Source organism: Octodon degus, unplaced genomic scaffold, assembly GCF_000260255.1.
Source record: "Octodon degus isolate 3935 unplaced genomic scaffold, OctDeg1.0 scaffold00002, whole genome shotgun sequence".
Taxonomy (NCBI): Eukaryota; Metazoa; Chordata; class Mammalia; order Rodentia; family Octodontidae; genus Octodon; species Octodon degus.
Window position 1 is genome coordinate 29,946,200 of NW_004524578.1, and position 27,382 is coordinate 29,973,581.

The 27,382-nt window shown below is 35.7% G+C and overlaps 1 protein-coding gene and 1 pseudogene across 1 annotated transcript in view; one reads left to right on the top strand and one right to left on the bottom strand.

The window, feature by feature from the left end:
• The window catches only part of Fsip1 (fibrous sheath interacting protein 1), a 266,885-nt gene that overhangs the window by 160,987 nt on the left and 78,516 nt on the right, over positions 1-27,382 (top strand). The window lies entirely within an intron of this gene.
• LOC101582892 lies at positions 16,063-16,484 on the bottom strand (annotated as a pseudogene).

Here is a 27,382-nt window from a genome sequence, read left to right on the forward strand (position 1 = left end):
ACCATGCCCAGCTATACAGTACTGTATGGAACATGCCACGGATTTCTCTCCTGTCCCATTCCCACAGTGTCATAATATTATCTCTTACTTTTCAGCCAGTGGCTTTTCTATTTCTTGGACAGAAGACAGAGACAGGTACTAATGTCACTCATAGTCAGGCTGTGGTAATGCACAGCTCACAGGTGCTGGCTTAATGCTAAACTGAGAATGATAAAGATCACAGCATTTGCCTCTGATGGAGTCCCTGTGTGACAGTCACTGTGCTGAAGGTTTTCCTAAAGCCCCGAGCATCTCACTAGATTTGCACCCAGTTTTTAAAGCAGATCGTTATCACGACATGTGGAAGTGGAGGCTTGGAGAGCTTTAGTAACTGGACCACTGTTGGTGGAGCCGGTATGCTGGGGGACATGGGGGAAGGGTGACTCCAGTGAGATTCTCTGTGTTGTTTGGAGAAGCTAACTACCTGCCAGAGCAAGAGAAGCTCTGGAAACTCTGGGAGACATTTGGTTGTTTTAAATCTAATAATTAAATCGAAGATGATTTAGTGGTGGGGTGGTAGGTTTGAAAGATTTGTGCATTGTTCACTTTGGATTAGGAATATTTAAATATGTGGCATTCATGACTGCATTTGGGATTTTTAAACAAGAAAGCAAAGTTTATAAAAACCTTTGGAAAGTGTCTGCAGCATGCTGAAATAAAGTGAGAACTTAATAAAAATATGCATTAATGCAGGAATCCACGGGCCTTACACTAAGCACAAGAGATCTCTGTTACACCTTGGGAAAAATAAACTTTCTTCCTTGGCTTTAATGGCGGTGGCACTAAAATTTGCTGGTTGTGCCCAGAAGCAGAGTTGTAGCTAGAATGAAAACAGTCTGCAGGGGCTTTCACATTCTTTAAAACACAACCAAGTTAAACATTAACAATTATAGAATGGATCCCTGATTCTCTAATCCCAGCTGTTTTTCTTGAAAAAGAAATTCAGCAATAAAGATAATTTACTTTTCTATTTTTAACAGCTATTTCATCATGCTTAGATGAAGAATAAAATGGTAAAATTTTGCTGATTAAAATTCTTTCCTTCTCTAGAACATCAAAAAAGACACAAGTTTTAAAGGATTGTTGCATTTTATTTCTGTCCTTTTGTCCAGTTAATATAAAATGCTCAAAAAAGTTAGTATTCATCTTTCAAGTTTAAAAACAAGTATTTTCATTGCAAATAAAGTATGTTCTACAAATGACTAACCATCAGTAAAGATAAAAATTAGCCTGATTTTTTTCAACACCTTTATTTTTCTGTAGGAGTGACTTTTTTCTGTCCATTTTTCAAGTGTTATTTTTTTTAGCCTTCTTTAGCTTGAGTAGTATATATTTGGTTTGATTTTAATTCAGTAAAGAATATGATAGAATTCTAAAATGAAAAGCGATACCCATACTTTTCTTTTCTTTATTTTTTCCGGTTCCAGGGATCAAACTTACAACCTTGCGCTTACCAGGCAGGTGCTTATACAACTGAGCTATACCCAAGGCCCTCCCACGCTTTTCATAATCCATTTATGTAAATGTCGTGCGTTCAGAAGTTTGTGACTCTCTGGAGTTTCTGTGCACTCCTAAAAATTCAGTATTTACAATGATTTGAAATTATTGGTAGCATTTGAAAAGCATCTAACTTGACATGGCAGTCCTTTTAGGCTTCCATTTAGGCAGCCTCAAGAAACAGCAGTTGACCAAAAGCTGATATCATTTCTGCCTTTGAAAGACTGTTGGGTTCAGCAGTTCAGGCTGAGCTTCTTTCACTATTGTTTTGGGTATCAGTAGGAAAGTAGTAACCATGACTCTAGTGTGTGGTTGTTTTTCCTTTCTTCTAATAAGTGGGAATACTTTTTTTTTTTTTTTTTTTGTCACTTGCTAGCTATTTTGGCAGAGTTAGTTTTCTGAGTTCCTGTTTCTCTTCACCAAACAAGATGGTCACTTGGAATAAATCTGCTCTCTGAGATGTTGACTGGTACATTGTAGGTGCCTAACAAATATTGTTTGAATGAGTAAATTCTAGATATGGAATGAAGGGAAGGGTTTGCTGCTTTGCATATCTAATTCAGTGGGCACATTACTTCAGGGGTTATTGTGAACCTTTCCCTGTCATACCATGGCTAGTCATGTTGTGCATTATGAAAGAATTATCCTTATCCAGATGGTTTAAAATTCTGGCCTGTGAATATTACCTCTAGATTTATAGAAAAGTAAAACTGTAGTATCAGCTGTAGCCAAATAGGTAAAAATTAATTCCTGATTTAATTCTGGGAAAAAAGACTCAGAATGAGCAAGATTCTTCTTCAACATGAAGACTGAGTTAAAGCTTCAAGATCTGCTGTCCATTGCCAGTTCTACATATAAGCTACTGCCTTTGTTTGCAAAAACGTATTTGAGGAAGGAGTGAGAAGAGGGATTGTATCTACTTAAGAACTAGTGTGGTGAGAGTTTAGATCCAACTGCTCAGGCCTCCCAGCTCATCTCTGCTTGGTGACCAGGAAAGTCTAGGTTAGTAGGTTACTTTGATCGTCAGGGTTCTGATCTGCCACTAAAAACAATGGACTCAAAGAGTCCCTTAAGTAGTGTAGATGAGGGTGAGTGATATAGCTCAGTGACACAGGGCCTGCTTGGCAAGCACAGGGTCCTGAGTTCAATTTCCAGTATATATTACATGAAAGTACATAAAATAGGTGCCTGGTGTTCATAGCAATAAACACAATACAAGCTATTTTTCTTAAATACAAGTCAGACTGTAAAATATTATTAGAGAAATGAACATTGAAGGCAGAGAGAACTTTTTCTCTTTAATTTGTATCATATTAGAAAGTGAACTGACAGATTTTTCTGGAGATGTTGCTTCTGCTGGTGTATCCAATATAATAGGCCTGGGAGTGTAGCTTTAGAAGACATGGAATGAAAGTGTTCACTAAATCAATGCATACTCATGTAATGCTTACTACAGGCCTGGCCTTTTAAAAAGAAGATCTGTGAGAGAGGGATAGGCGTATACCTCAGTGTAGAATACTTGCTTAGCAGGCTTGCAGCCCTGAATTTGACTCCAGTACTAAAGAAACTGCACCCTTAAACAAACAAACAAACAAACAAACAAACAAACAGACACCAAAAGCATCAGACCTGAGATCCACTGTTCTCTTCCCTCTTCCCCATTGCCCCTCTCCTGGTTTAGGCTTCTCATATATTGTAGGTTTATTGCAATTGACTAGCTGGCTGCTGCTTTTTACCTGTCTACTTTAAGCCCACTTTCACCCCATTCTCCACTCTGATCATGTTTTTCTCTGCTTCTTGTTACTTTAATAAGCCCCAGATACTTGACCTTTACTGTCACCAGCAAAACTTCATCTATTACTACTTTTACTACACACTAAACTTACGCTTTCCACACTGGTACCTGTATCCTGTCTCACCAGTTCTTCCAGCAGACTTTGCCCCTCTTGCTTCAGCCTTGGCTGGTCTGCCCTAATCTGAGAATACCTTTCCCCTTTCTTTTACCCCTGGCTAACTTCTATTTAGGATCAGTGCTACTTTCTTTGGGGAAGTGTTTGCTGCTGTTGTCAAGGCTAGTTGGCCCTTCCTTTGACTGTTCGTTAGGTGTTCATGTTGGAGTTGATTTGTGTGAATGTTTTTTTTTTTTTTTTTTCCTTGCAAACTTCAGCTCCATTAGGGCAGTGACTAGGTCATTTTCAGCTCACAGTTGTCACATACAGTCCTGGCACAGTGTAGGGAGCTGAGGGATCTTTCTGACCAGTCTACACTTCCCATCTCACTCCTGGGACCATGTAAGGATGGACCCAGCGCTGTGTAAGTCCCCTACATATGCACCAAGAGACCAGGAGCCACACCTTTACTCTGATGTCTATACTTCAAAAACAATTCTCATCTTTGCTTTTAACTCTACTCTTTATGATTCTATATGCTATTACTCATGGTCAAAATGAAATCAGAGTACTTTGGATTTATTTAACCCGTTATTTTCCTTAAGTCATTGACTTGTGAAAGATGATAAGTTTAAATATTATTCAAATCAGTATTTTTAAGGGAGTAGAATTTTGGGGGTAGGAGGGAGAGAGTCAAGGATTTTTATATTTTTCTTAAAGTTTCTCTTAATATATTATTTTTCCTTTAATGGCTACAAGCTCAGCTCTGCAACCTTGAGTGTCTTGGGGGAGGAAGAGCTGAGAAGCAGGATAGAACTGAGGAATAGAATGCTACCTAAGGTTTGCTTATAAGAGCAAATGTAAGTCCGAATGCATGTCCTGGTGTTGTAGGCAGCTGAATTAGATAGAAATATTCTAGGCAGTCAGATAGGGCCACGCCCTCAAGGAGACAAGAGAGAAGACAAAGTGACTTTGCAACTTGGAAGAGACAGACACTACCTATGGGCCAGACCGCAAGATAAAAAAGGAAACAAATATAACTACATACTTCCCTAGGGATGGGCATCAATGATTGATATTCTAAAAAGGTATCAATCACTTTGAAAGAGCCCAAATGAGTCACTAACCCAACCCCCAATAGGAAGAGACCCCTGTCCCTTATTCATGCCTGCTTGCTACAAGACTGGCTTCCCATTTGGTACTGAATTTAATCAATTTTGCCTGAGCAATGCTGCTTGTAATCTCATTGGTTGCCCATAGTTCTGTCCTACCTCATGCCCATCTAAGCAAGTTCCCGTGCTCTCTACTGCCTTAGACCCGCCTCACAAGTCCCTGGAAGAGACAGCTTCCCAGGGATCACCCACTTGGAGGCCCCCCTTCTGTCCCTCTCTTGGACAGAAGCTTTCTTTCCCCCAATAAATATATTCTGCTTATAACCTCTGTTTGTTCCTAAAATTCATTCTTCAGTTTTAGAGGACACGGACTCATCCCAGGTACTTTTCAGGTCAGGAGTTTCATTTTTTCCCCTAAATCATTTGGAGGTCATCTACCCGAGATCAGTTTTATCCCCTGTATCACTGGCTATTTCGTGTTGGTAAGCCTTCCTACTTTAAAATGGACATCTTCTATTTTTATAGGAAACTCCTGGAATGTTTGGAATTCTGCTTTTTAGAAAAAAGGAATCTGCACCCTGCTGTGAAGCAGGAGGGTGTTTGCTTTTTGTTAGTTGTGGCCTTAAGCCATGGATTCTAAAGGCATCCTAGAAACTGGACATGATTGATCTAAAGTTGAGTATTTTAAGAAAACATGAGTACAGTCAGATATGGAGCAATTGAAAATGAGGAGAAATTGATAAATTGAGTTTACCTTTTCTGAAAATTTGTGTTTTGTTGCTTTTGACAGTATGTTTCCACATTTGTCTTTGTGTTTTATTTTAAAGTATTTACAGAGTTTTTCTGTGAATATGTTCATTTTGAATAAATTAAAATGATAGGTATTTAATATGATTATCATTTCCATATGTTCCAGGAATTCTAGAACAGACTAAAAATATTTGTAATAATTTATGCAAATAAAATTGAAGTCAAAATAATAACTATTTGAAGACTTTTGATTCTATGTGTAAATTGCAACTTATAAATTACATTACTCCTTTCAAGTCTTGACCTTGTCTTTCTGCCATACATGTTGATGTTACATGCTAATGTTTACATTAGTGTTAATGTTCGCTCTGCCAGAGACTCCTCTAGATGAATTCTTAGTCACTCTGAAGTTTATACTTTTAATAGTTCACTATTTTCACTTTGAGGAAACTTGGATCAACAAATCAACAGAGGTGCTTTTTTAAAAAAATATTATTTATTTATTTGTTTTGTATTTTTAGGGAAGGGTCTACAGGGTGTTCAGGGTCTTGCTACTAGATCGGACTCTTAGTGATCTGCCTGTTTACAGCCTCCCAAGAGCTGGGATTACAGGCACGTGCCACCACGCCCAGTGTCACTTGTCTTCTCAGCACGCCCCTGGGGCAGGACTGGCATGGCAGGCCGGGGGATTAAACCCTGGCCCCTGCACCTGCTTGTAGGCACTTTAAACCACTGAGCTATTTGGCTGGCCCTACAGAGCTAATTAATGTGATGTTTCTTGCTTCATTATTTAGTCTCTTCATGATTAACCAGAGGTTCAAAGTTGATTTTTTATTTAATGTTTAAGTTTACTGACATTAGTAAGTATGTAAAGTTCTCAGGGGTTTATTTTCCATATTGTGAATATGATATCTCTTGGGAAATTTAAGAATTTAAGGAGAAGAAAGGAAATTAGCTGTTTTCCGTGCATAATCATTATCTTGTAAGACTCCACAGAGAAAAAAACAGCTATTGTACTTTGAGGGAGTTTTTTAAAAGCAGCTTTTGTTTAGTTCTAAGTAGAATAGCCCAGAAGAAAAGTCTGTTTGTTCTTATTAAAAGCCCCTCCACATTTTCTTTAGGATATTAATGTAGTTTACTTTTTTTGGCTCAGCATCTCATGTCTTAGTAGCAGCTTCTCCAGGAGGGAGGCTGAGGTGGGAGGATCCGTTGCCCTGAGGAGTTGGTGCCAGCTGGGCAAGGTCCTGAAATCCAGTCTCACCCCCCAACAAACTTTACTCTGTTTGTACTAAAATAAAATTATCAACTACCTCTGTAATAACAAAAATATTGAAATCTCAGGGTGTGGGTTAGTGGAAAATGAAAGCTCTTTTTGGTGTCTCTAGCTCAGACTATAGAGTGGTTAATTGCTTTTATCAGCACAGCCTTTGTGGGTGGCCTTGGGGGATCCAATTCCTTTGGGAGTTTTGGTTTTCAGTTTTCTCTTTGTGGACTTTACCTATCTTTTCATCCAGGTGAGTGGTATTCTACTTGTCTACTTCATGTCTGACTGACTTTTGTGGGGAAAAAAAAAGAAAAGTAATTTATTGGTATTTATTAAATAGATATTTTACTTTAAATATTTCTTGTGAAAAATAGTGCATGAGTTAGAAATTAATTCATAAAGCAGTTTGGGACTTCCCTTTAATTCAGCTAAAGAACTTGAGTTCATTCAGGCATTGGTTTAGAATCCCAGAAGCCACTCCCATGTCTTCATTTCCTTGCTTATGATGTGGAGTGACAGTCAGAATAAGGGAGAATGTAGCTGAAAATGCCCCTTCTGTGTTGCAGCAGGGAAACAAACACTATAAGAGTATACGTGGGGGTGTGATGTAGCTGGGGGCCTGCAAGGTAATGCTGGTGTTGGTATAGGGGAATGAAACTCCCAATCTGGGATGAGTTGGTGTTGTCTAAAGCTGAAGAATGAATTTTACAAGCAACAGAGGTTAGGAGCACAATATATTTATTGGGAGAAAGAAAGCTGTCCGAGAGAGGGACAGAAGGGGACCCAAGTGGGTTGCCAAGAAATTTGCCTTTTCTAGGGATTTCTATGGAGTAAAACAATCAAGTGAGGCAGATCTAAGGTGGTAAACATGGAAACTTACACATGAGGTGGGACAAAACTGTGGTCAACCAATAAGACTACAAGCAAAATTGCTTAGGTAAAGTTGATTAAATCCAGGATCAAATGGGGAAGTGAGGCACATAGCAAGTGGGCATGAATATAGAATTTGGGCATATCCTGTAGGGGGTTGGGTTAGTGACTCTTCCTGGTTCCCTCAAGTTAATTATCAATCCTGGATGCTTATCTTTAGGTGGTAAGCCTGAATGATCTTTTATCTTGAGTCTAGCCCACAACAGGAGTGTCTGTCTGTCCCACAGTTGCAAGGTCTTGCCTTCCATATTGTCTCCTTGAGGGCCTAGCCCTGTCTGACTGCCTATAATATTGCTATCTAATTTAGCTGCCTACAACAGTGTCATGAGAGTAATAGGAGGTGAGAGAAGGGATGGTTTAACTCAAGATGTGATTTTCAATTATTGCACATTTAAAAGTAATAGTTTTTTAAGTGATAGATGCCAATGTAAACAAAACATCACCGCTCCCATGGAGTCCATGTTTTAGGGGTAAGAATCAGCTACCTTTAAAATATAGGTGTTATTGTCACAGGTAAAGATGAGGGCTGTCATTTCCACCATTCCCACACCTTTGGATGAAGCTTTTTTGTCTGCAGGACAGAAGCCTGTGAGAGAGGCGTGGCCTTGATTGGTAGAAAGATGGCTCTTCTGAGAACAGGAAGAGGAAAGGGAAGCCAGAAAATGATGGCCAGTGCAGGTTTGCAACTTGGTGGTGGGAAGACTGAGAGGGATAGGGGAAGAAGAAGAGGGACAGGGGGAGGAGAGAGAGAAAAGGCAATGTTGGGGTCGCTGAGTGTTTTGGGGTGGTTGAAAGAAGAGTAGGTGTGAATAGTTGCCGGACATAAATATAGCAGGATTTCTGGGCATACCCAGTGTCCGTATGAAGTAACAATCATAAATATGAAATAAAAGTAGTCCTCTTGCTTACATTATTTTTGTCTGTAAATATTCAGCTCCTTGGCTCCAGACTGAGTATTGGATTTTAAAACAATTCAACAGGAGTGAGGTTTTGATTGTTCGTAAATAAACTTGACAAGTAGATGGATTTTTGACCAATTGTATAAAGGTCTGATGCAGCCTATTTGTTTAAAAATCTTTTAAAGTTTCCTCATTTAGCTAAGATTAAAACAGATTTCTTAGTTATAATTCCTTTTAAGCACAAAGATTTGCAAGTTGACATTAAAAATATGCCTTGTCCTTTTTTTCCTCTTTTAATTGACATATCAATCCATTAGCTTGCTATTCTAAATGGAATACATTATACCAGGTGAAGCAGTTATTGCTGAAATTTTTAGATTTAAAGACTAATTTTAGTAATATGGAAAAAGTCCTATCTCAGTGTGAGGTCCCTTCCTCCACCAGCCCTTGCCTGGTGTTTTGAGGCCTGCACTCCTCCCTGCATTTGTTTCTTTTAACAGCCCATTAATGTTTTCATTCTGAAAAGCTTTTAGTTACCATTAGGAATGGATCTAAAACCAGACAAAAAATTAATAGACAATATCTTTGTATATAATGTTTTGTTACCTGCCATTGCACAATATCTATCTCCATGAAATCCTTTCCTTGCCAGTGAAGTAGAGTTTAAATAGAGCATAAGGTGACTGAATAATGCTTTATGAAACATCTTTAAAAACCTGGTCATTTTGAGACTTTTGTCTATTTCCTTTCTTCTAGTTCTCTAGGTAGTATTTCATCTTGGAAATTAATTCCATAGCCCTTTTTGTTTCATACCTGCTTTTCCAACATTATTACATCTACCTAGGTTATCTTCAGTAAAGATGGATTAGTCCAGTGGTGGTCAATCTGTGACATGTGTGTCCTCTGTGGGCTGTTAGCTCTACAAGATTCACCATTACTGGCTTAATGCATTCCCCTCCTGATCTTGATTTATAAGGTTGGATTTCCAATGTGCCAGCATGGTTTCTAATGTTTTGATTTCAGTATGAACTGTAGCCACATAGAAACCTGTGTGAATTTTTATTATTTTCAGCTTAGTTTATGTCAGAAATTGGACTGGTTAGATATATTCTAGATTTGAATACAAACAGATACAGAGATTGTGTCTATTTAGATTTAAATTAAGATGTATGTTTATTTATATTTGCATGTTGTTATTCTCTGAGGAATACATTTTTTTCCTTGTATGTAAATTTTTGTGTTATACTTAGAAATTTGTAAGTGGGTATTGTCAGGTGTTCTGCTTATTTTCAAGTTGGATTAAATTTATTTACCATTATTTGGTGCTTAAGGAGATATGAAAACCCCAATGCAGACCTGTGAGAGATCTTTATTTTGCATGTTGTGAATCTTGCAAGTTTTGGGTAGAATTAGTGTTGTCAAAACAAATTTCTAAGACGAGAACTTGCACAAGTTTAATAAGGATGTTTTCATGCACCACGTTTTGAATATACCTTTTTCACTTTTACCAGGTAAGTTTTTTTTTTTTGCCCGGGAGAAAATGTTCAGAGTAATCATTGGCCATTTTGCTTTGTGGTTTTTTACTTAGTGACACTAACTGTGTTTGTCTTTGCTATGTAGGGAGCTACATTGCTTTCTTAAGTGCTGTTTAGTGGAGTTCACACCTGTGTTTTATTGTCAAGTAATAGGCTTTTAAAATCAGTTAGTACAAAGCATTTATTGTGTTGTATTTTCTTATGATTTAATGGATTTTTATTTTCTGTAATCTTGTAAGACCTGAGGTGATATATCAGAGGCAGAAGGAAGTGGATTTTTTTCTCAGGACTGTTGAGTATGACATGGTGGAGAAATTCTCAGTCACTTCATGTGCCTATTTCATTATTCTTAAGTGAACATTATTTAATTAAAGATAGAGTTGCATAGTGCATGATTATATAAGCTTAACCTCCAGAACATCTGCTACCTTGAAACATCTTACCTGTGAAATCTTTCTTCATCCTTTTGAATAGATACTGGGACCTTCATGATAATTCATTTATAGAAAAATCCTTTCCTAAATTTTATGCTATTGTTGAACTTTGAAAGTTTATACTTAATTATAGTTATAATTTTGGGGGCTTGATTATGTGTATTCTAGGGATGGTATAATTATACTCCTGCCAACGTAAATTTTTGCTTCGATACATTTGAAGGATTGTCACCCCCTCCTCCTAGTGCTTTCCCTAATCCCCCTCCCATGAGGGTTGCAGCCAGACAGAGAGGAAAAAAAAATGAACATTACATTTTATAATGGTATAGAAAATTGTATTTCTGAAAACTGGATGTTACCCTGATTTCAGTTAGTGTTATGACTCATTAATTTGTATTACAGTGCATTTCTGCAGGCCATCTAATAATTTTTCAAGAACCTGTTAACCTATCCAAGAATACAACCTTCACAGTGCTTACCTTGTAGTCGAAGGTGTTAATGGAATGCAGGAAACCAGGCTCCTGAATGGCTGACTAAATAATGTTTTTATATCATCAAGTAATGTTAAAACCAGTCAATCTGAGTGAAAAGAAGAATGATTTCCAGCTGGGCAGAACTCTACTACCTATAATCTAAAAATTAATATATGTGGTTAGGTAGCTGTATCTCTTACAAAGGCAAATACTCTGGAATATAACTTGAAAGAAAGAATAAATAATAAAAGTAGTTCCAGCATCCATGACCAAACCCATAGTGCTTTGAGTCTCGATGGTCACATTTTTAGTAATTTATGCAAAATGAAGGATTTTTTTTTTTTTTTTTTTTTTTTTGCCTCTCAATGCTTTCAGGGCAGGTTTGGCTGGTTTGAGTTCTGGGGATCAAACCACAGTAACCTGAGCCTAACTGCTTTGTTGAAGCAGCCACTTAAAGAACTGAGCTAAGGGGCAGGCCCCCTGTGCAAAATGAATTTTCACTTAGTCCAAATAAGAAATATAACCATTCAAGAGCACTAGGTAAATAAACCAGATTTCTTTGAAATTATATTCTGTTCTTATCATTCAGATTTTTCTCAGCATACTGAAAAAATGACCTCAATGCCATACGACTACACAAAAAATTGGATTGATATGTATGGGAAGCTTTTACATTATCTAAGCTAGGCTTCGAGAAAACAAAATTCATGGCAGATGCTATGGTTCCCAATGATTAAGACTTATATAAAGAAAACCATCTAGATGTGGTTTAAGAGAAGTTTACTCCAGCTCATCTGTTGAAAGAGAGTATGTTAAGCAAATAAATGGGAGAACTTGTTTAACTTGTTAATATGTTTATGTCTTTAGTTTTCATACAATTTAGTGTGTTTTTTGCTAGGAAAGCCAATAGGCTTCAAATAATAAGTTTTCTTAATCCTTGCTTTTCTTAATCCTTAAGGTATTTACTTCTGTAAAAGGAGCCACTAGATTTAGGGTGTGGATATTAAAAATTTATATGACTAATTGTTAATTAGCTAATTCTGAATAAAGATTTACTTTAAGTTAAAAATAAGTGCCCCCTTATTATTAGCCCCTGTTAATTTTATAAAATATTGAGGTTCAGTGTACATATTGTGATATATTCATTCTCCCTAGTAATAAATAATCTTGAGTCATTGTTAACCATTTTCTACCTAGAATAGATGATACATTAACTTCACTCAAACATGGCAAAAGTTACTTGCTACTAGGAGAAATACTAATTTAAGATTTATAATGAAGGAATCAATCCACTGGTTTATATTCCATTAAAACTGTTATAACATCCAAAATACTTAATGATCTTTTTTTGTCTACTTTCTGAAAGTCAATGAAACTATTTTTCCTTGAAAGTTATTAAACAGGTCACAGTAAATTCCAGTTGCATAAGTTGAAGAAAACAAGAAAATGGCTCATATCACTCCAGTTAGGAAGTAGACTGTACCCCTCTTTAGTCACAGGGAAGGAACCCAAGCACATGATGCCCCTCTCTTCACCCTTTCTGTAAGCTCCTCATGCCAGGTGGGAGTTAATCTACTTGCTGTGAGCTGGGGAAACAGTGTGCTGTTTTTTACTTGCCACTGTTGTCAAAGCAGAAACATACCTCTTCTTGCCCTTTCGCCTTGTGGAATGCTGGTGTTTGGCCATGTTTCTGTTTCCTAGAGTGGGCACAGGGTTTGCAGAGATGGAGGAGAGAGCTGGAATAGAAGGTCACTTATAGACTTCAAGGCTGAAGCCTTGTGTTGATTGCATGCTCTGAAATAATACATGGTCTTAGAGTAATCACATATTTAGAAAACACTTGAGAATTCTGACTAAATTCTTAGTATCATAACAGTATCCAATGACACTAAATTTTTTTATATTAGAGATTTTAATTTTGGAAGTAAATGTTCAATGAAAGTTTCAGAATAAGAATGTTATTGTGTTGTTCACACTGACAAAAAACAAATTTTTAAAAATAATTTTGATTCATGTAATACTTTTATTTGTTATATATGAGAAAATATGTTTGTAACAAATAGGAAAGGGTAAAAAGCATCAAAGAATTTCAGGAAACATTTGAAAAGTTAGGGCTTTTAAACATAATAGCTTTTATACATTGATATATAATTGATATACATGAAATTTACCCTTGTAAAGTATGCCCTTTGGTAGTTTTTAGTATATTCACAGAGCTGTGCATCCTTCATCTTTATGAAATAGTAGAATATTATTATTACTGCTAAAGGATGCACCATACCATTAGCAGTTATTTTTGTGATTTTTATTTTATTTTATTTTTTTCCCATAATTCTGTTGAGAAACAAATAGCAATGAGACAGTTTCAAATCAAATTAGGAGGATAGTTTCAATAATTAACACATTGCATACTCTTTTCCTAGTCATTTGTTGTACAAGATGCAGACATGATATCCTATTTACAAACACTATTAGAACAAATCCCTCTATTCATTAAGAGAATGTAACTATATGTCTATCCTAACCATTTTGAATACATAGATACAAAATGGACATTCATCTGTATGCCATTTTTTGTTTAGTTCCGTCATTTGAATATTATAGGTGTGTTAACTCAGCAAAATATTCTAAAAGAGTTCAGTAGTCCATAATAGTATTGGGTCTTCCGCTTCACTGGCAATGTCAGAAATTGTTGACCTGAGTCCCCTACAGCTCAACATAACAGCATGGCTTTACTTCTTAAATTTTTCTTTCTCATTTTTATGCTTTTCTGCTGGATGGTTAAGACCAAGATAAAGCAAGACCTATGCAACAATAGTAACAGCTTTTGGATTTGATAAGGTCAGTCACATCCCCTCAGAATTTATCCTGAGATCCTGTACCTCAAATTGTAGATCCTTTGTCAGTGTCAGCCATGTGGATGAGTCACGGCCATTGAGCAGTTATTCTTTATCCCTGTCATAACTAATCTTTTTGTCTGTATGGATTTGCACCATATAGACATTTCATATAAATAGAACTATATATGGTCTTCTGTTCACTTTGCATAATCGCCTCGCTGCGCCGCGCCGCGCCGCGCCGCGCCGCCTCTCCCTCTCATATTTTTGGTTCTGTTTCCAAAGAGCAAGGAATATCTTTCCATTTTCTGATATCCTTTTTGATCTCTTTCGTTAGAGTACTGCAGTTTTCAATGTAAAGGTCTTCTACTTCATTCATTATATTGATTCTTAGTGTTTCATTTTGGATACAATTATGAAAAAGATGCTGTTTCCCTAATTTTTCTTTCAGTGAGTTTGTTATTTATGTACAGGGATGCTACTGATTTTTAAAAATTCTTATTAAGTTTATTGGAACAATTTAGATATGCATAATGATCACATTCATCATATTGAATTTGTACCTATACATAGCATATCTTGATACCTTTTTTTTCTCCAATACCTTCCTCTCCCTTCAATCCCTCTTCCCCTCCCTACTTTGTTTCCATTTTATCCCTATGATTTTTCCTTCCTTCCTTCCTTCCTTCCTTCCTTCCTTCCTTCCTTCCTTCCTCCCTCCCTCCCTCCCTCCCTCCCTCCCTTCCTTCCTTCCCCTCCCCTTTCTTTTGAACAATGTCTTCCTATTTCGCAATGCCTTTTATATACTTTGGTCCTTATTTATACTTTTGCTACCTCACACCAGCTAAACAATGCAATATTTACATATGTGTGTCCAGTTTATGTCATTCATGTAAGAGTATGATCTCAAGGTCCTTGCATTTACCTAGAAGTCTCAAATTTGTCTTTCCAAGTTTATTCTTCCATTATATATTAAAAAAAGCCCCACATCTTTTTTATCCATTCATTGGTTGATGGGCAGTTGAGCTGTTTCCAAGATTTAGTTATAAACTGCTATAACCATGGGTGGACATACATCACTGTGGTATGCTGTTTTTAATTTTTCCAGGAAGATATCAAGAAACTGGTGGCTCAGTGGGCCTCTAGTCCTGTTTTTTTGAGGAATCCCTACACTGATTTCCACATTGCTTATACCAGTCTACACTTCCATCAACCATGGAGAAGGGTTCCTTTATTCCTAGCCCTTCTGGCATTTGTTATTATTTGATTTCTTGATAATAGCCATTCTTTCCTGAGGGAGATGAAATCATGGTGGTGTTTTAGTTTGCATATGTCAAATTACCAGTGATGTTTAACATTTTTTTCATGTATTTATTTGTATTTCTTCCTCTGAGAAGTATGTGTTCATTTCAGATGCCTATTTTGGATTGATTCTTTAAATTTGAGGCATCTAACTTTTTTTTTCAAGCTACACAATACTTTGAATCTTTATTAAGAGGGTACAGCCATCAGACCAACATCCAGCCATCAATATACAACCTTATTTCTCACTGAAGTTAATAAGAGTACATTTTATTTTAAATATAACATTGAGTCAATATACTAAGAGTTAAAGTACTAAAGTTCTGATTTCACACTTTTAATACCAAAAATGTAATGATTTCTGCAACAATGAAAGTATGATGAATTAACTACACAGGAAAAAGTAGATATTTAAGCCATTTCATTCTTAATATCATGCAGTAAAAACATACATATTTAAATTTTAGTCTATAGAAAGCACACTTCATAAGTTTATTATTCATTTAAAATAGTACAAAATGTTTACAAAGAACATTTAACTTAAATTTCACAGTTGGCTAGGTGTGGTGGTGCACTCCTATAATCTGTAATCTCAGCACTCAGAAGGCTGTGGTTCCCACAAATTCAAGGTTAGCTCAACCTAGGCTGATAGGTGAAGCTCTATCTCAAAACAACAACCATAACAAAACCCCAAAACATGAACTATTTAAAGAAGTGAATATCTTGCCAAAATAGATGGTAAACTATCACCATGAACTATATCACAGTGTTAAAAATCTCATGGTAGGGCCAGGGAGATAGCTCAGTAGAATAAGCGCTTGCCTGGCAAGCACAAGGTCCTGAGTTCAATCCCTGGTACCACAAAATAAATAAATAATCAATTAATTAAAAAAAATCTCAAGGTGCTCTACAGGAAAATCAGTAAAGGCAAGTCAGTCTTTTGGGGAAGGAGATTCTTAGCACTACAAATTTGAAGTGTAAATTTAAACATGAATTCAAAAGAAAATAAATTTAAACCTCTTGTTGCCACATAATTACCTATGATGTGAAAAACAATAAAAATGATGTACTTTTTGGGTATGTGTACATCAAAATTGAAAGTTAATTTTTACTTTTTCCTTTACTGACAACTTTCACTGCATTTTTAGGTTTCGGCACCCAGAGGGCATGTTTTACAAATCTTGAGGCTGTGCCTCTATCTAGCTTGCCAGCCTTTTTCTTGTCTGTTATTTCCTTGACTTAGTTCATGTATACTCTGATTCTTTCCAATTCCTGCTTTATTGGATACTCCTTCAGATTGACTCCTTGAGTTGCCAAATAAACTCATAGCATTGGGTTTAATGTATTATGCAGAAACTAAATCCACTTTAGCATGGATTTAGTGGGTCCAACTTCTGCAACAACTCATTTCTTGAAACGGACATCATGGACTCCGGCATGTCCACAGCTCCTACAGAATTCTCAAATATTCACAAATGCTCATGAATTTCTACAGGAAATTCATTAATTTCTTTACCTACCATTATAACCAACTCAACACCTTTGATTCCTACCTCCTGAAAAACCGAGGCATCTAACTTTTTGTATGTTCTAAATATTAGTCATTTGTCTGAGGACAACACGCTAAAATCTTTTCCTACTTTATGTGGTGCCTTGTCACTTTATTAGTAATTGCTTTTGCTGTGCAGAATCATTTTAGTAGGATGCAATCCCAGTTGTTGATTTTTCATGGTATTTCCTGTGTGGTAGGAGTTTTGTTCATAAAATCTTTGTCTACACCTATATCTTCAAGGGTTCTACTTATTCCTTTTACAGTAGAATTAGTGTTTCTGTTTTAGTGTTTTAATCTTTGATCCATTTTGATTTTAGTTTACTGCATGATGAGAGACATGGTTCTAGTTTTAGTCTATGATGTATGGAAAGCCAGTTTTTCCAGTACCATTTATCAAAGAAGCTATATTTATCTTAGTAAACGTGCTGGCTTCTTTCTCAAAGATAAGGTAACTGAATGTTTGGAGTTGTTTCTGCATCGTCTAATGTGTTCCATTGATCTTGAGGTCTGCTTTATGCCAGAACCATGCTGCTTTTATCATAGTAGTTGTATAGTACAATTTCAAGACAATGATGTGCTGCTCCATGCCTTGCTTTTATTATCAAGGATTGTTTTTTCTATTGTAGGTCTCTTCTGGTTCCAAACAAATTTTAGGAATGTTTTCTCTATTTCTGTATGATTTGCTATTGGTATTTTGATTGGAATTGCAATAAATCTGTGTAATAATTTTTGGAATATGACCATTTTTAGTATGTTGGTTCTTTGTACCTGTGAGCAAAAGATATCTTTCCATTATCTGATATCCTTTATCTCCTTTTTCAGAATACTGTAATTTTTAATATATAGATTTTTATTTCCTTTGTTGGATTGATTCCTATTTCATTTTTTAAAATGTTACTGTGAAAGGTGTTGTTTCTCTAATTTCTCTCAGTGAGTTTTTTGTTAGTCCATAGGAATGCTATTGATTTTTAAGTATGGATGTTGTATCCTGCTACTAAATATGTTTTTTTATTTTTATTTCTTTATTTATTTTGGACTTGCTTATTAAGTCTGGAAGTGTCTTGGTGGTGTTTTAGGGGTCTTTCATGTAAAGTATTATGTCATCTGTGAATAATGATAATTTAACCTTTTTCTTTCATATTATTATTTCTTTTATTTCTTTCTCATGGTTAATTTCTGTGAGTACTGATTCTAGAACTGTTGGTAGTGGACATCCTTGTTTTGTTCCTGATTTTAGAATGAAAACTTCCAGTTTTTCAGTATTTTGTATGATGTTGGGTCTTGGTTTGTTATAGATGGCCTTTATCAGATTGATATAAAGATCTTCTAATGCTGATTTTTTAATGTTTTCTTTAAAAATTATGAATGAATGTTGGACTTTGTCAAATGCTTTTTCTGCATCTGTAGAGATGATTGTTGTAGTCAAGGTTTGCAAGGGAAACAATTAATTACAAGATACATAATTTATAGGATTATTACTATTTTTTTTTCTTTTTTGGCAGAACCAGGGATTGAACTCAGACCCTTGCACTTGCCAGGGAAGCGCTTATTCCACTGAGCCATCTCCCCGGCCCCTATAGGATTATTTTATAATAGTCATTCAAAGAGTCAAATGCAAAATATGTGCAAGAAAACTGTTCACACATTAGAGACACAAATAATCCAGCTGAAGGTTTGGATCCCATGGTAATGTCCTGCATGAGTCCAGCTGCATACCTAGAGCCCATAACAGTGTCCTGCATGAGTCCATCTAGAGGTTTAGGGCCTACAACAATGTCTTATGGAAGTCTGTACCAAAGATCTGCCCTGGGAAGGTCCAAAGGTCAGTGGTGAAAGCTAGAAAGTCTGCACCAGCTGGAACAAGGAACTGTGCTAAAGGATCTGCAATGGAGCCAGGGAACAATACTAAAAATAAGGGCCAGACTCAGCAACATCTAAGTCCTGATCTTCTGGAATGATAAAATTGAGTTCATGTCAGGAAAGCAAGCATGACAAGATTCTCCAGGAGAATCAACAGCACTCAATCTTGCCCTCCAGTGCTCTTTTTTGTACCTTTTTGGCAACAATTGTCAGGTGGGTCATCCATATCCAGAAACATTTACTGATTCATTTCATCTGGGTGTTACAAGTTGACCACCAGTTGTTAATCTACAGTGATCATATGACTTTTTTTTTTTTTTTTTGCTCTGTTGATATGTTGTATTACACTTACTTATTTGCATACCTTGAACCATCCTTGAATCTCTGGGATGAATCCCACTTGGTCATGGTGAAAATCTTGATGATTTGCTACATTCTGTTTGCCAGTATCTTATTGAAGATTTTTTAGTCTATGTTCATTAAAAAGATTGATCAGTACTTCTCTTTGTGTGTTGTGTCCTTCTCTGGTTTAGGTATCAAAATATTACTTGCTTCCAGGAATGAATTTTGGAGTCTCACTTCTTTTTCAGTTTCATTAAAGAGTTTGAGAAGTAGTAGCATTAGATATTCTGTAGATTTCTTGTAGAATTCAGGAGTGAATCCATTGGGACTTGGGCTTTTGTTGGTTAAGTTTTTAATTACATATTCAATTTCATGGACAGCTATTGAACTATTTAGAATTTTTATATTTTCTTGATTCATTTTTGGCAATTCATATGAATCTAAGTAATCTGTTTATTTCTTTTATGTTTTCCAACTTTAGAGTATATGTTCTTGAAGTACGTATTGATGATCTGGATTTCATAATGTCTGTTGTAATTTCACTCTTTTGCTTGAATTTGAATCTTTTCTTTCATATTTTTGATAAGGTTGGCTAAGGGTTTATCAATTTTGTTGAATCTTTCAAAGAACCAACTCTTCAATTCATTGACTTTTTGGGTATTATTTTTTTAGTCTGCATTGCATTAATTTCTGTTTTTTATAATTTCCTCTGTCATATGAACTTTGGGTTTGATTTGTTATTTGTCTAGAAGTTTGAGGTTCGACATTTGGTTATGTATTTGAGCTTGTTCTGCTTTCCTGATGTGAAAATTCACTACTATAAATTTTCCTCTTAGGACTGCTTTTATTGCAGTCTGTAAGTCCCAGTATGTTCTATTGGCATTATCATTTAAACTTTTTTTTTTTTTGAACCGGGTTTTTTTTTCATTTAAATGTAGATATTGTTTAATTTATTTTTTAATTTCATCTGTGACTCTGGTTGTTCAGGAGGGTGTTATTTATTTTTCAAATATTTATGTAGTTTTTATGGCCTGTTGCTGTTGATTATCCAATTTCATTGCATTATGGTCAGATAATATGCATGGAATAATTTCAATTCCTTTGTATTTACTTAAGCATGTTCTGTGTGGTAGTATGTAGTCTGTTTTGGAGAATGTCCCATATGCAACTGAGAAGAGTGTATATTGGGATGTTGTGATGTATAGACATCTACTAAGTTCATTTGTTCACAGGTTTTGTTTAGTTCTGATATTTTTTTTGCTGATTTTTTTGCCTAGTTGATCTGTGTATTTGTGACAGTGAGGTATTAAGGTACCCCATTACAATTGTTAGTACTTAGTTGACTCTTTGTGTCTCTGTTAATATTTATTTTGTGTAAGTTAGCTGACAAGTATTTGCTGCATATATATATTCATAATTGTTATTGCTTCTTCATGGAGTTTTCCCTTAACAAGTATGTACTGACCTTGTCTCTCTTGATTAGTCTTGGATTGAAGTTCATATGTACCAATATAATAGCTCCCTCTGCTTTTTCTGAGTTCCTTTCATAAGGAGTATTATTTTCCATCCGTTAAGTTTTTAATCTTTTTTTTTTTTTTTTTTTTTTTTGCGGAACTGGGGATTGAACTCAGGCCCTTGCGCTTGCCAGGGAAGCGCTTATTCCACTGAGCCATCTCCCCGGCCCCTCCATCCGTTAAGTTTTTAAATGTATTCTTGTACGTAGAATTTCACTGGTTCTTGCTTCTTGATCCATTATGATAGTCTGTTTCTTTTGATTGGTAAATTGAAGCCATTTTCAATTGAAGTTTGTAGATGATGTGGGTTAGCTTATTCTTTCTCATATCATTTTTTTGTTGTAGGTACCTTGACGTTCTCTTCTGTTTAATTGTGTGCCCTACATAGTAACTTCTTTCTGTTGGTGTTCTTGGAGTTGTGGTCTTGATTATCTTTTTAAAAAATATCTTTTAGTGCATTTTGGAGAGTTGATTTGTTGATCATGATATTCTGCAGTTCTTTATTATGAAAGTATTTTATTTGTCCATTGATTTTGAAAGATAGCTTTGTAAGGTTTATCAATCTGGGTTGAATATTGTTTTCTTTTAGGGTTTGAAATATTTCAATCCAAGTTCTTCTTTACTTAAAGGTTTGTATTGAGAAATCTGCTGTGGTTCTTTTTTTTTTTTTGCAGAACCGGAGATTGAACTCAGGCCCTTGCACTTGGCAGGGAAGCGCTTATCCTACTGAACCATCTCCCTGGTCCTCTGCTGTGGTTCTAATGGGTTTTCCTTTATAAGTGATTTCTTTTTTTCTAACTGCTTTTAATGTTCTCTATTGCTAAATTTTTGGAATCTTGATTATTATATGCCTTGATGTAGATTTAGTTTAGTTATGGCTATTTTGAGTTCTATATGCCTCACTTATTTGTATGTCAAATTCTTTTTATCCATGTTTGAGAAGTTTTCTGCTATTACTTTTGTGAAGAGGTTTTTTTATGCCATTTGTGTGCATACTATTTTCAAGGTTTATTGACTTCATAGTGTATATCAGCACCTCATTTTTAACAGCCAAATAATATCTCATTGTATGCATGTACCACATTTGTTTGCTCATTCATCACACATTTGGATTCATTCCATTTTCTCTATGTTATGAACAATCCCACTATAAACATCCAGTTTCAAGTTTTCATGTAAACATGTTTTCAGTTTTCTTTAGTATATAACTAAAAGAGGGATTCTTGGGTTACATAGAAAGTCTTTTGCTTGTGCTGTTGATAATTTTTTTTTCCATACCTGAACTCTGATCATAGATTCTTTATTGACTTCCTATCCTCCACTGACTCTGTGCCTCAGTCTTGTCTACTTGGTCCTAATAGTGACATTGCCTTAGGCTCCCCTGCTCTGTGAACAAATGCATCACCTGGCGTTTGAAACACTTTGGGATAGGTTCAGCTGCCATGTCAGCCTAATCTCACTTCCAGATATCTTTCTAGTTATGTGATTATGTACTGATCCTTACCCATCCCTGACACCCTCAGTCATTTATGTACTGTGTTTGGTGGCATCTTTTCTCTTCCTTACAACCTCTCCAACTTTTACAGACATATTGAGATTCTTCTACATTAAGAATTCTCCTTCAATCCCAGGTGGAGGACAATGGACATAAAAAGATAATTTTTTTTATTCATTGTGGTGAAATATGCATAATATGAAATGTATCCTTTTTAATTTTGTTTTAAGTACTCAGTCTAAGACCTGGCATTAAGACCAGTACTGGCATTAAGATTAGTAAGATTGCTGTATAACCTATCACCATCATCAGCTTCTGTAGAACCTTTTCATCTTCTCAAACAGCATTACTGTGTGCTAAACACTAACTCCCTGTTCTCACCACCCTTAACCCTGGCAACAATCTCCTTTCCATCTCTATGAATTTGATGCATGTAATTACCTCATGGGCATGGATTCATAAAAGTTTGTGTGTTTATTTCACTTATCGTAATGTTCTCAAAGTAAATTTAGATTGTAAAAGTATCAGGATTTGTACTTTTAAAACTGAGTAGTATCTTTTTGCACATACATATAAAAATTTGTTTATCCCTTCAATGGCTAGTGACACTGGAGTTACTTCTACATTTGGCTATGTAGAGTAATGTTGCTAGAAACATAGATGTGTAAGTATGTAATTAGATCCCTGTTTTCAATTCCTTTGGGTATATTTCCAGAGGTGGAATTGATGTATTTTATGGTAATTCAATATTTATAGTTTTGAGGAACTCTTATCCTGTCTTTTAGGAACCTTTGCTGTTTTATAAGCCTAACATCAGTACACAAGTGTTTTAATTTCTCCATACCTCAGTAACACTCATTATAAATACTTGAATTTCATCTGTGATACTTTTCTCTTTCATCTGAAATACCCATCTCCTGACCTTGGGACAACAGAACTCTAGCTTTTTTTTCTTTGCCCCCCATTTATTAAAGTAGCAGCTTTCAACTTACCTGGTTATGAGGCTTTTAACTTGGACTGAGTCATGCTTCTGGCATCCCAGGGTCTCCAGCTTTTGCAGATGGCTTTTCATGGCATTTCTCAGCTTCCATAATTATATAAGTTAATTTCCTAATAAATTGCTTTTAATATACCTATATATATCTAAAACTGGGTGTATATATAAATTAGTTTTATTGAGAAACAAATAGCAATGAGGCAGCTTCAAAACTGATTAGTAGGACAGTTTCAATAATTAATATATTGCATATTGTTGTCTTTGTAGTGGTAATTCATAGTACAAGGTACAGACATGATATCCTGTCCAAACACTATTAGTTCAAATCTTTCTTCTGATTGAATTAAGAGAAAGTAGCTATATATCTATCCTAACTATTTGCATATACAGGTACAAAATAGTCCTTCATTTGTATCTCCTTTTTTTGTCTAGTTTTGTCAGAGATGGGTATTCCATTGCCATTTAAATATTGTAGGTGTGTGAATTCAGCAAAATATTCCAATATAGTCCAATAGTCTATAATAGTAGTGAGTTTTCCGTAGGACTGGCAATGTCAGAAGTTGTTGACTTGAGCCTTTTACAGCTCAGCATATTAATATGGCTTTACTTTTTATACCCCATTTTTATACTTTTCTGCTGAATGGTTAAGACCAAGATAAAGCAAGACCTATATAACAAGAAATGTAACTTGTGTCTGACAAGGTCAGTCAAATCCCCTTAGGATTTACCCTGAAACTCTGTACTGCAGTTTGTAGATCCTTTGTCAGTGTCAGCCATGTGGATGAGTCATGGCCATTGCTTAACCAATTTGCTCTCTGGAAGCCTGAGAGAATGTTTTCTCTCCATGTGACTCTCTTTAGGCACACTCTGCATCGTGGATCACTTTCTTCCGTGGTCCCATAATCTCCTTGATCACTAAATTTGGGACACAAGTGAGTTACACAATGTTACAGTACAGGTTCTCCGATGTCCTCAGTCTTCACTGACCTTGAATGGCTATGGCCAAAATGTTGGCTGACCCTGCAGCCCTTCTTTTTCTCTAATTTTTGGTCTGCCAACTTAAGTTGTTAACCCTCCAGAAGAGAAGCTTAATGATATGATTACCCTAGAACATAGACAGTTGAGCTTAACCTTACTATCTGTCTGAATATCAAACATCTTAGACATAACATGGAACAGGTATTTTGCATGAAGTATTGATATGTTAAACTTTAAATCCCTACAGAATGTGAAGAAAAAAATAAAAAAATAGAATATATATTTTTTCTGTATTTTAGGGAAGGGTCAACAGGGTGTTCAGGGTCTTACTATTAGATTGGACTCGTAGTGATTCTCCTGTTTACAGACTTCCAAGTGTTGGAATTACAGGCACCGACCACCACACCAAATCTGAATCACTATCTCAGTGTGCTCTGGGGGCAGTACCAGCATGGTAGGCCTGGGGATTGAACCCCCTCTGGGTGTATATTTTTAATATATAAATAAGCTTATTGGTACATTTTAGTTATGCACAATGATCACATTAATCATAGGGAATTTGTAACTGTACATGATATATTTTGATTTCTCTCTTTCCTAATCCCTTCTCTGCTCTTCAGTCCATCTTCCTCACCCTATTTACAAACTTTTCCTTCCATTTTATCTTCTTTTTAAAATTGTTTTTTCCCCTTTTCCTTCCTTCCTTCCCCCTTCTCCATTCCTAGTTCTCCTGTCCTTTTGAACAATTTCTTCCCATTTCATAATATCTATTGTACATTTTGGTCCTCATTTACTTTATCAGTTTCTCATACCAGGAAGACAATGTAATATTTACACATGTGAATCTGATTTATTTCACTTGAGAATATTGTGTCAAGTTGCATATTTTTCTGGAGAACCCTAAGACAGTAGTCTTCCACTGCGGTTGGAAGTGAGATATGTGAATGAGGAAGATGATGTTCCTCCTGTGTTGTCTCTAAAATGTGGTTGCCTGCCAGTGTGTTACAGAAACTGAAACTTGAGAGTTTAAGGAATTGTTTCCAACAGGATATCATTTCAGTATCTTGTACTATGAATAACCACTAAGAAGATAACAATATGCAATGTATTAATTATTAAAATCTCCTAATCAGTTTTGAAACTGTCTCATTGCTACTTGTTTCTCAATAAAATTATTAAAATAAAATAAAATATGGTCAACAGTCAAAAAAAAAAAAAAGAAAGAAATTTGTCTGAAATTTCACAGACTTTGCATTTTGGAGCAGGATTTATAGACCCCCCTCCCATGTAATTACAGTGACACTGGGCTTTGTAGTACCCATTCAATAAATGTTTTAGAATGAATGAGTGATAGTGTCTTAGTTATTTTTCTCTTTGTTGAGACAAAATACCCAACACCTAAAGTTAAAGGAGAAAAAGTATACTATATATAGCTCACAGCTTGTACAGACTTCAGTTCGTGGTTGGCTGGCCCAGGGTGTGGCATGGCAGAGAGACATTGCTGAGGAGAAACAGTTCATGGCAGGGAAAAGACAGAAAGGCAGCGAGTAGCACATGACAAATGAGTCTCTTTCTATTGCTTATATTATACCCAGACTTCTCTCCTTAGGAAGGATAGCACTCACACCCAGGGTAGGGTGCCCTGAATCCTTGTGTTGCACCATGAATCAATCCCAGCATCTTGTCCTTGATCCCAGCATCATCCTTGATCCAGCCACCTCCAAAAAGCCCTATCTATGACTGTATGAGGTTTTGGGGGGGCATCTAGATGCAGCCATATTATATTGATTATAAATCTTGCAAGACAGTGAGACCAATAATCAGTCAGATGTGTTTGAAAAGAGGAGTTACCTTTTGAGGCTTATGTCTCTGAAAAAAAATTTCTAGAATGGAATTGGCCTTTTTATATATTAGGTTTCTAGTTCCATACATTTGAGCCAAAATGGTAATTTCTGATGGGGATGCGAATAGTGTGTGTCAGTGAAGATTTAAAAAAAATCTCTTTGTTTAAGTTTCTTTTCCAGAAGGGAAAATTCTCATATAGCAAAGATTGTGGTATGCCTTAAATATTTTTTTCATACAGTATTATATCTCACATTGCTAGCAAAAAGAAAGCAGGTTCTGGGAAAACTTTAGTTTAAGGAATTCAAAGGAAATAGAATTTCCTTGGGGTTTTTCTCTATTTATATTTTATAAACTAACATGCCTTGGCATACTAGGGTTGACAAAATTGAGAAGCAAAGAAGCACACTTAAGCAATAGCATGAGTATAAATGTTTCATTGTTTTTCACTGATTATTGGAGAAACCATCTTTGTGATTGACTTTAAACCTTCTGGCAAACAAACTGTCCTTTATTTAAAGGGGAGGAATTTACACGGTAAGAAGCTATGCCAGCTTTTTCTTGCCATTCATCATTTACCATACTTGAGCTCACAGAATTGTATTCCCTATTTAGTCCGTTAACACAGGGGAGCCACTGGTCACAGAGTTTCATAATTCTTCTGTCCGTAGGATCCAGCCTGAGCCAGTCAGCAGTCTGAGACTCTTGAGAAATGAATACACTTGTTGTGTCTGAGAGAACACATGCCTTAACCTCTTTTAAAAATTCTGAAGGGGCTGTCTTGACTGAGTGAGCAGACAGATTGGATTTATTGTCATTTAAAGGAATAGAAATTTGCTCTATGGCTGATCTAGCTAAAGTTTCTCCTGACTTGTAATATTTCCAAACTTTTAGGATTCTCATTTAATGTTCTTTTGAAAGTTTCTTTGTAGACAATAATACATGAGAAAGATTACAAATTTTCTGACATAATAAATAACAAAACCAGTCCTTCTGCTCTAACCTCAAGAAACATGACTTTTATGTGATTTATGTGACCTTAAAAATACTTCTTGGGCCCAAGGAATTAGCAAAGAATGACTTCTCCTCTATTCTTAGGCAACCAATGAACTTTCAGTCAAACAACTGAGGTAGAGCAGGTTATCTCGTTACTTAGCTAACAAAGCTCACTAATAAGTTTAGTGATTTATATAATCACTTTTCTAGAAATAGAAACCTTTGACATTAATAAGATGATCTCTTTTGCAAATGAATAAGAGAAAAATCACTCTAGGGTGCTTCTTGTTAAAGAGAATGGAATATTTGTGAGCTCCATTTTATTTCTAGCATACATTATCCATGTTGTCCAAATTGCTGTAAATCATGGAAGGGAACTCTTAGGAGCCTTACTTCTCCAAATGCCTCAGTAACATAGTTGATGCTTAAAATTTTTGTTGGTTATGTTCAACCCAGTCTAAAAGAAGTGTTTGCTTTAAGAGCATCTGTTAGTTAATATTTATTAAATGTTATAATAAAGAAATTATACTGGAGACTTGGAATAAGTGTGAAGAATTTCAAAGACAATTTATCCTTTTGTTTCTGAAGTTTATAAATCCAGAAGGAAGCCTGCTGAGATAAGTTAGAACCAAGATTTTTTTTTTTGTGTGTGTGGAACCAGGGATTGAACTCAGGCCCTTGTGCTTCAAGATATTAAAAAAGGAAGAAAAATATAGATAAATTGGTTATTTATTCTGTATATGCAAAATCCGTATGAAATTTCTAATTCAGTATCCCTTAATCCCTTATAAATGGAATTTTCTTTTAGAAACAAATTCAATCATGCAAGTTAAAAAATTTAGCTA